The following is a 10,901-nucleotide window of genomic DNA, read 5'->3' as shown; positions in this document are numbered from 1 at the left end:
AGAATGAAGAGTTTGCTGAAGAAGTAAGACGATTAGTCTAAAGAGCATACCCAACAAGTAGTATCGAGTTACAAGAGGAACTTGCAGCGGAACACTTTTTGAAGGGCCACAAGAACGCCAAAATAGCATATGAAGCTTTAAACCACCAACCTAAGACTGTATCTTCAGCACTAGATATTGTTGTACAACTACAACACAATTATCATGCTACGTTGGGCAGGGATGTTGATTATAATACAAAACAAAGGACCAGACGCGTTACGTGGAAAGATGAAGAGGAAAAGAGTACTGACCAATATGAAGGGATGGACAGCGTTAGGCAGTTGGTAAATTCATTTCGGAAACCAGATAATCAAACATTACAGATTGAAATCAAAGCACTAAGAGATCTTTTAGAAAGGGCCATGCTGCATGATTCAAAACCAGCTACCTTGACAGCACAGTCAACGGGATGTTATTTTTGTGGCGATAAAAGCCAGTTCAAACGTGATTGTCCAAAAAGATCACGATCCCCCAGCCCTATGAGAAGAAAAGATACTGGTGCTGATTGAGAAAGGATATATATTATCAAATTGGCAGAGGACAAGATTTACTCATTCCAATTCAAGTCAATGGCAATAAGGTCGATGCTATTGTTGATACAGGAGCAGATGTAACGGTACTTTCAAGATCCTTTGCAAATTGTATTGGTTTGAGCGGTACTGCCGGTATAAAAGCTTGCTTATTGAATGCAGAAAATGGGAAAGAAATGGAGGCTGACATAAACATTGTTGCAAAGCTTCAACTGGGTAAAAAGGAGATAATTTGGAAAGTATGCATTGCCCCCATAAGCGATGATATTTTGATTGGAATAGACTTACTGAAAGAAGTAGATGGTATCATAATGGCCAAATAAGGTGATCTGCTGATAAATAATGAGCTGATACCAGGACGGTATCGAACAGAAAATGATTGCCAAATATCAAGAGTGACGGCTGAAATGGAACCCACTTTAGATACTTTAAAGCCCATGGACGAGACATATGTATATGGAGGAGTTGAAAGTCTAAAAGAAAGTATTGTTGATGTTTTAGACCCAGCTTCCTTACAAGACAATAACAACACTGGGTCGGTTTTAGTGGAAACTCGCCTACAGGATAATCTTGCAAAAGATAATGTTTCAGACATGGACGAGGTAAGTGCGATTGGTTCAAATGTGCCACATGAGCCGAGGACACAGGCTCCAGACTCAGGTGGGTTTGAGAACAAGAATATTAAGCTATCGCAAGAATTTGTTGTCGAAATTTCAGATGCTTATGATGCGGCTAACGACGATAAATCTGATAGTTCAAAGAAAGAGAATTCACTATTTGAAGACTATATCATATGTTGATTAGAACAGACGATACAAAGTTTAGATTCGGGCAAGAATTCAACCAAACAAGATGATGAATCAGAACAGAAGGAGATTATATCACGTGATTCGGGGACACTGAGTCCAGTCTCAAGTGGTAGTAAGACCCATGTAAACGTAACCAAGAAGATGGGGTCTCTCAATGATGCCTTAAATCCAAAGATTTCACCCAAGATGGATGACAGTTCAGATTCCAGTGAGTCGAGGACACAGGCTCCAGACTTACCTGGGAATCATCAGATGACAAAAGTAAAGCACCCACCTAAAATCAGTCGATATGGACGCAAAATAAACCAACCCTTACGTTTCAAAGATTGACAAAAACATTTGTGCCAAAAAATAAGAGATATTCTTATTGAGAACTGTCTGTTTATAAAGAAAAGGGGGGATAGTGTAACGGTTATTAGGTTCGGGATTGTGTACTTGTTTTTATGTTGTTCGTTCTATAAATAAAGTTTGAGTACTGCAGACGTCTCTTTGTCACAGCCAAGCTTTTTGTAGATCTCTGCTATTTGTGGTGCCAAATAGGACCCACGTTGCTTGAGAAGTGTTCAGGCATCACATTATATTGTGTTAAACTCGCACGTCAATCTTTTGTCTGTCAAGTTTTGATCACTGTTTCTAATCATCTTCGGAAGGCCCCTTTTTTAATTTATAATTACCAATGGAAGTAGAAAGACCTTTTGTCTAACCTGTCTTTGTGTTATTTTTTATACGTCCGTCAATTTTGACGGGACGTATTATGGTATACAAATGTCCAGTGTCCGTCCGTCCGCCCGGCTGTCCGTCTGTCCGGTGTAAACATGTCGCACCGTAACTTGAGAACGACTTATCCAAATTTCATGAAACTTAACATAGTTGTTTCTTATGATGGTCAAATGATCTGTATACTCTTTTGTGAAAATAAGATTACAACTTTTTGAGTTACGGCACTTTGTAACTAAAACAGGGGTGTGTGTTTTTCACATGTCGCACCGTATCTCAAAAACGATTCTTGATTATGGTTTTAAACTTTAAATACTTCTTAGTCAAGCATTAATCTTAATATCTGTATACTTTTTGGTGATGATTCAAAATTTAATTTTTGAGTTATTGAGTATTTTGTAAAAAAGGGGGAGGGTTTTTTGTGAAAATAAGATTACAACTTTTTGAGTTACGGCACTTTGTAACTAAAACAGGGGTGTGTTTTTTTCACATGTCGCACCATATCTCAAAAACGATTTATGATTATTACTTAAAACTTTACACATGTCTTTGTTATATTAATCTTAAGATCTGTATACGTTTTGGTGATGATTCAAAATTTCATTTTTGAGTTATTGAGTATTTTGTAAAAAAAAAAGGGGGGGGGTTACATGTCGCACCATATCTCAAAAACAATTTATGATTATTGCTTAAAACTTTACACACTTCTTTATATTAATCTAAAGATCTGTATACTTTTTGGTGATGATTCATTTTTATATTTTCGAGTTATTGAGTTTTTTGTAAAAAAAATAGTTTTTTTTTCACATGTTGCTTAAAACTTAACAGGCTAATGTTGCGTCGGGTTTCCAAATACATCTTGTACAATGATGAATCTTCCTATTGAGCGGGAATAAGGAAAAAGTCAGGATATACTTAGCATGACATCCTGTACAACCCTGTGTTATTCAAAAAAGATTTATGTTTTTTCACAAGACGACGGGCGTATCATGCGCTCATGGCGCAGCTGTTTATTAAAATATATATCAAGTCGAAATGCTATCTAAAACACTTACCACTCATTCTAAAAAAGAAGGGTCTGACTTGTTTTTATCATACTGCTTTTATTACATTATAGATGTCGGTTTCCGTTCGATTCCGTTAAATACCAATTCCTCAGAGCAATTGGTACTTTGCGGAACGGAACGGAACGGAATAATAAATTAAAAAGTTTAAATCAGATTCAACTTGATTACTGTTTCTAATTCTCGTCGGCACGAGAGGTGGAAGGCCTATTTTCAAAAATATAATTACCAATGGAAGGAGTAAGATTTTTTGTTTTTGTCTAAGCTGCCTTTGTTTTAAATTCTTAATTATTTATCTGGTTGGGAATGCTATCTAAAACACTTATTTCTTCTGCAAAAAGGGGTGTCAGACACATTTTTTTCATCATACTGCTTTTATTACATTATAAATGTCTGGTTCCGTTCGATTCCGTTAAATACCAATTACTCAGAGCAATTGGTACTTTGCGGAACGGAATAATAAATTAAAAAGTTTAAATCAGATTCAACTTGATTACTGTTTCTAATTCTCGTCGGCACGAGAGGTGGAAGGCCTCTTTTAAAAAATATAATTACCAATGGAAGGAGTAAGATTTTTTGTTTTTGTCTAAGCTGCCTTTGTTTTAAATTCTTAATTATTTATCTGGTCGGGAATGCTATCTAAAACACTTATTTCTTCTGCAAAAAGGGGTGTCAGACACATTTTTTTTTTATCATACTGCCTTTAATTTATTACATTATAAATGTCTGGTTCCGTTTGATTCCGTTAAATACCAATTACTCAGAGCAATTGGTACTTTGCGGAACGGAACGGAACGGAATAATAAATTAAAAAGTTTAAATCAGATTACTGTTTCTAACCCTCGTCGGCACGAGAGGTGGAAGGCCTCTTTTTAAAAAATATAATTACCAATGAAAGGAGTAAGACTTTTTTTCTAAGCTGCCTTTGTTTTAAATTCTTAATTATTTATCTGGTCGGGAATGCTATCTAAAACACTTATTTCTTCTGCAAAAAGGGGTGTCAGACACATTTTTTTCATCATACTGCTTTTCTTACATTATAAATGTCTGGTTCCGTTCGATTCCGTTAAATACACATTCCTCAGAGCAATTGGTACTTTGCGGAACGGAACGGAACGGAATAATAAATTAAAAAGTTTAAATCAGATTCAACTTGATTACTGTTTCTAATTCTCGTCGGCACGAGAGGTGGAAGGCCTCTTTTAAAAAATATAATTACCAATGGAAGGAGTAAGATTTTTTGTTTTTGTCTAAGCTGCCTTTGTTTTAAATTCTTAATTATGTATCTGGTCGGGAATGCTATCTAAAACACTTATTTCTTCTGAAAAAAGGGGTGTCAGACACATTTTTTTTTATCATACTGCTTTTATTACATTATAAATGTCTGGTTCCGTTCGATTCCGTTAAATACCAATTCCTCAGAGCAATTGGTACTTTGCGGAACGGAACGGAACGGAATAATAAATTAAAAAGTTTAAATCAGATTCAACTTGATCACTGTTTCTAATCCTCGTCGGAACGAAAGGTGGAAGGCCTCTTTTAAAAAATATAATTACCAATGGAAGAAGTAAGACTTTTTGTCTATCCGGCCTTTGTGTTAATTTTTTTATTTTTTATCTGGTCGGGAATGCTATCTAAAACACTTATTTCTTCTGAAAAAAGGGGTGTCAGACACATTTTTTTTTATCATACTGCTTTTATTACATTATAAATGTCTGGTTCCGTTCGATTCCGTTAAATACCAATTCCTCAGAGCAATTGGTACTTTGCGGAACGGAACGGAACGGAATAATAAATTAAAAAGTTTAAATCAGATTCAACTTGATTACTGTTTTTAACCCTCGTTGGCACGAGAGGTGGAAGGCCTCTTTTTAAAAAATATAATTACCAATGGAAGGAGTAAGACATTTTGTCTAAGCTGCCTTTGTTTTAAATTCTTAATTATTTATCTGGTCGGGAATGCTATCTAAAACACTTATTTCTTCTGCAAAAAGGGGTGTCAGACACATTTTTTTCCTTCATCATACTGCTTTTATTACTTTATAAATGTCTGTTTCCGTTCGATTCCGTTAAATACCAATTCCTCAGAGCAATTGGTACTTTGCGGAACGGAACGGAACGGAATAATAAATTAAAAAGTTTAAATCAGATTCAACTTGATTACTGTTTCTAATTCTCGTCGGCACGAGAGGTGGAAGGCCTCTTTTAAAAAATATAATTACTAATGGAAGGAGTAAGATTTTTTGTTTTTGTCTAAGCTGCCTTTGTTTTAAATTCTTAATTATTTGTCTGGTCGGGAATGCTATCTAAAACACTTATTTCTTCTGAAAAAAGGGGTGTCAGACACATTTTTTTTTATCATACTGCTTTTATTACATTATAAATGTCTGGTTCCGTTCGATTCCGTTAAATACCAATTCCTCAGAGCAATTGGTACTTTGCGGAACGGAACGGAACGGAATAATAAATTAAAAAGTTTAAATCAGATTCAACTTGATCACTGTTTCTAATCGTTGTCGGAACGAAAGGTGGAAGGCCTCTTTTAAAAAATATAATTACCAATGGAAGAAGTAAGACTTTTTGTCTATCCGGCCTTTGTGTTAAATTCTTAATTATTTATCTGGTCGGGAATGCTATCTAAAACACTTATTTCTTCTGCAAAAAGGGGTGTCAGACACATTTTTTTCATCATACTGCTTTTATTACATTATAAATGTCTGGTTCCGTTCGATTCCGTTAAATACCAATTCCTCAGAGCAATTGGTACTTTGCGGAACGGAACGGAACGGAATAATAAATTAAAAAGTTTAAATCAGATTCAACTTGATTACTGTTTCTAACCCTCGTCGGCACGAGAGGTGGAAGGCCTCTTTTTAAAAAATATAATTACCAATGGAAGGAGTAAGACATTTTGTCTAAGCTGCCTTTGTTTTAAATTCTTAATTATTTATCTGGTCGGGAATGCTATCTAAAACACTTATTTCTTCTGCAAAAAGGGGTGTCAGACACATTTTTTTTCTTCATCATACTGCTTTTATTACTTTATAAATGTCTGTTTCCGTTCGATTCCGTTAAATACCAATTCCTCAGAGCAATTGGTACTTTGCGGAACGGAACGGAACGGAATAATAAATTAAAAAGTTTAAATCAGATTCAACTTGATCACTGTCTCTAATCATCGTCGGAACGGGCTGTTGTAGGCCTCTTTTTTAAAATATAATTACCGATGGAAGGAGAAAGACTTTTTGTGTAACCTGCCTTTGTGTTAAAATTTTTTTTATTGATCAAGTCGAAAATGCTATCTAAAACACATACCACTTATGCAAAAAGAGGTGTCAGACAATTTTTTTTATCATACTGCTTTAATTACATTAAAGATGTCTGTTTCCGTTCGATTCCGTTAAATACCAATTCCTCAGAGCAATTGGTACTTTGCGGAACGGAACGGAACGGAATAATAAATTTAAAAAGTTAAAATCAGAACCAATGTTTCTAATCATCGTGGGAAAGGACGACGTGAGGTCAGTCTAGATATCATAATGCATGACTTGCAAATGCGTTACTTTCATGATAATTTATCAGGACAATCCGACATATTCATTTACAGAATAGTTCCCGATGTTATACATTATTGCACATTTCACCTGTGAAGATGAGATTAAGTATACGTTTGTGTTATTTGTATATGGAAAACCGTTAAACACAGAAATTTTAAAGTTTGTTTTGTTTTAAAGATTTTTCGAAATTTTGATAAATGCCCCCTTTGGATAACTTAAATGAAATTCTGTTCCGTTCCGTTCCGTTCCGTAAAGTACCAATAGCCCCATCAATTTGAAAGGTTTCAGCATAATCAATAATGTCTTGGATTTGGCGTATATTAAAGCCAATATATCTATTTTTGATATAACCATTTTGATCTCCATGAATTATTTTTAACAGTATTGGTTTTAAACGTTGAGCTATTGCATATGCAATGAGTTTAGTATCTACATTTAATAGTGTAATTGGTCTATAGTTATCCAGTGACAAAGGGTCTTTTTTTTTGTAAATTAAGGATATTATACCTATTTTTTGTATGGTTGTTAGTTCTCCTTCTTCATAGCATTTGTTAAAAACTTCAACAGTAAATTCTTTTAGATTATTCCAAAAAGTGCGATAAAATTCTACACTTAGCCCATCTATTCCTGGAGATTTATTTAATTTCATTTGAAATATTGCCTTAGTGCATTCTTCTACTGTTAAAGGCCCCCCCAAAGATTCACTTTCTATTTCTGATAGTTTGTGATCAATGTTGGTTTCATTTATGTAATTTTTTATATCTTTTAAATTTGGAGAAGTGCTTTTATATAGATTTTCATAGTATGATCTTTCTATGTTTAGAATTTCTGAGTGTTCTGAGACTATTTTCCCATCTTTATTTTTAAGCGCCGTGATACTCTTTTTGGTTTGTCTTGATTTTTCAAGGCCCAGGAAGAGTTTAGTGTTTTTCTCTCCTTCTTCTAACCATTGTACTCGGGATCTTATTTGTGCACCTTTAACTTTATTTAAGTAGAGGTTTTCAAGTTTTTCTTCCATGGTTTTAATTTCTTTTTCCATAGTTGGGCTTACATTTGTTTTTTCGTTTAATTTTCTTAATTTTGTTTCTAAATTTTTTATATCATTTTTATTTTCAGATGATCTTTGTTTGCAGTAAGTAAGAGTTGCGGTTCTTACCTCTGATTTAAACATATCCCAAAGTGTTTTCAAATTTTTGGTGAGTATTTGTTTTTTTATAGTTTTCGATTAATTTATTTATGAGATCAATATATTTTTGCTCTTTAAGTATACTATTATTTATTTTAAAGAATCCCCTGCCTCTTTCTTCCGAATTTTGTCTTACTTGTAAAGAAATGGCTTGGTGATCAGTATATGATATCATTGCAGGTCGAATATCTGCTTTCATAACATGCGGTCTTATATCAGGACTTATTAGAAAGAAGTCGATTCTACTGGCTATTTTTGTATCATTTTTCCTTCTCCATGTGAATTGACTTGTATTTGGATGAAGTTCTCTCCATATATCTGTTAAATTATTTTTCTTTATTAATTTTTTTAAACTATTCACTGGTTTGTAGTTTCGAGAGATATTATTAGTTTTTTTATCATTAATTGATAGGGTTTCGTTCATGTCACCTCCAAGTATAAGAATACCCAAGCGATTGTTTTCAATTATATTTTGGAGCTTTTTGAAAAATTTGTTTCTGTTTTTGTGTTGATTTGGAGCATATACATTTATTAAAGTAAAAATTTTTCATTTATTTCTATGTTAATCAAAATTATTCTGCCTTCTGTATATTTTATCTCATTTATTGTCTTACATTTTAAATTATTTTTCACATAGATTGATACCCCTTTTGATTGTGTGTTACCATAACTATGGAACATTTTGCCATCAAACTCATTATTTATAGTTTTTTCATTTTTTTCTATAAAATGTGACTCTTGCATGAAAAGAATATTACATTTTTGATTTTTTGTCCATAATTGTAATCTTTCTGTTTTTGGCCTAAACCTTGACAGTTTAGTGATATTATATGTAGATTTTCACCCATTGTTAAATGTTGAGTTTAGATGTTTTGTTAGCATAAATGCTGAAAAAAGATGTATTTGTTTCATCTGATATTTATAACATATTTTCATTAGTTTGATTTTATGATTACTATAAAAACAATGGTACACAATTATGTGTGAGATAAGTGCATATAATAAATAGAATATAAACACAAACATGACAGTGTACATGAATGTAAATAAAACATAACACAAACAAATATAAGCATGCATGCATGTAGTTGAACATATATTTTTATTTACTTGTTCAATATATACATTAGATTTTTCTTTTGCTACTTCAACATATTTTGAGACTATATACATGATATATATACACTAAAAAAACAGATATATTTTATTCATAACATGTGTTTTAATTTTATTGTTATTTATTTTTAGATCTGATGTTTTGGCAGATGTAAATGTATGAAATTTTTGGACCATGTACATAGTGTGGAAATTTACAATTAATTTAGAAGCAACCAGAATGTTTATATTTAGCAAAATCGGTACTTGTGTATATCTATATAATCTATGAAGGAACATATTTGCTGATAATCTTGGACTTGCAAAGGATGGATGGATGGATTTTTTCATGTGGATTAAAATTGACTTTTGAAGTATTCCTAATATGTGGATTAAATAAGATATCCAAATCTTTTTAATGTGAAATGGAAAAGGACAAAGTATGAGTTCTAATATGTGAATTAAAACTGATGGATAATTTGTTATAGAGCAAGCATATATCATGGAGAGTTTATAGCTGTTAACTATAAAAATCAACAGAAAAAGTGATTTTAGACTGATGTGATTTAATAAATTGGTATTTATCAAAGATATTTTCTTTATGAACTTTAATTTTGTTGGATTTCTCTTATTCATTTTATCTTTATTTCTACTTCGAGCAGCTAGTGTTTTCCTTTTACACAGTTCAACTTCAAGTATATGTTTAATTATTGTGTTTATTTCATTTATCATGTTTATATGATTTTTTATTATGTTTATACAAGTAAAAAGCATCATAATAAATTTTATTATCAAAACAGCTTTCCGTATATATTTATTTATATCTGCAAATATTAATTTTGTGGTAATTTCATAACAACTTGACTTGTTCCAATATGTTATTTGGTGAATAGCATATTCAGAATAGAGACATTTATATATTGATTTTGTGATATTCAGCAATAGGGTCATTTGAAATTCAACTCTTTTTACAATATGTCTTATACACAATTTATTACATATATATACATTATCCTTTATATTTCTTGTAATACTATTTTCAAGGTGTATATAATCTGAAATTATATCACACTCTGACTTATTTTTTTTAATTTTTTTTTCTTGACTAAAAACAAAAATAGACAAACAAATAAAAAATATAATACAGTATTTACAATAATTCATCTAGGTGTATTTTATATTTGGACAATTTGTGTGTTTGGATCGTTATGTGTTATGATCAGATGTCCTTGGTTTAGATGAGCCAATTTCACGGTCATGTAACTTATCAGTTGGTGTGGTGGCGGAACGTTTGGATGATTTCTGCTGAGGGGTTGTCATGGTTGTCCCGAGGTATTTATCTAGTGGACCATAAGTTGTTGCTGGTGATTTGGATGTTTTTTTCTTTTTCTTTTTTTTTTTCATGCATTGTTCAGGATGCTGTTGATCTGTTTCATCAGACTTCAATTCAGATGGATTTTGGTCTGGTACATTTGTGTTGTTTGTATCTGTGGGAAGTTCAGCATTTTTGCTGATTTCCTCAATATGTGTTATGTCTAATAAGTTTTCGGTGGATTGTGATAGCACAATCTCCTCACCTTTCTCCGATTCAGATTCACTTGCTTCATCTGACTCTTCGGACGACACATCTGAGTCAGCTTGACTGTTCTTATCAAACTCAGCTGTGCAGTCTTTAGAGATATGACCATTTGTACCGCACGTCTTGCACTTCCAGTCATTGGTACATTCTGATTTTTTATGACCTTTTTGCAGGCATTTGGTACATTCAATTTCAGCATTTTGATTTGTTTGACCCTTGTAGAAAATCAGTCCACGGTATTTGCCAATTTTGACATTTCTTGGAATTGTGATATCGAAGGGTTCGACATAAAAGATCCTGTCGCCTGTTTGACAATTTGTCA

The 10,901-nt window shown here is 32.7% G+C and overlaps 1 long non-coding RNA gene across 1 annotated transcript in view; it reads left to right on the top strand.

The window, feature by feature from the left end:
• The window catches only part of LOC134683147 (uncharacterized), a 15,549-nt gene extending 5,831 nt beyond the window's left edge, over positions 1–9,718 (top strand). The window contains exons 2-3 of the long non-coding RNA XR_010100961.1: positions 7,836–7,915; positions 9,154–9,718. This is a non-coding gene — a long non-coding RNA (uncharacterized LOC134683147). The remainder of the gene's footprint in view (positions 1–7,835; positions 7,916–9,153) is intronic.
• The last annotated feature ends 1,183 nt before the right edge of the window (positions 9,719–10,901 follow it).

This window comes from Mytilus trossulus, chromosome 9 (assembly GCF_036588685.1).
Source record: "Mytilus trossulus isolate FHL-02 chromosome 9, PNRI_Mtr1.1.1.hap1, whole genome shotgun sequence".
In the NCBI taxonomy this organism is placed as follows: Eukaryota; Metazoa; Mollusca; class Bivalvia; order Mytilida; family Mytilidae; genus Mytilus; species Mytilus trossulus.
The sequence above is the reverse complement of the archived record's forward strand: the minus strand, read 5'-3'. Positions and strand labels throughout refer to the sequence as shown.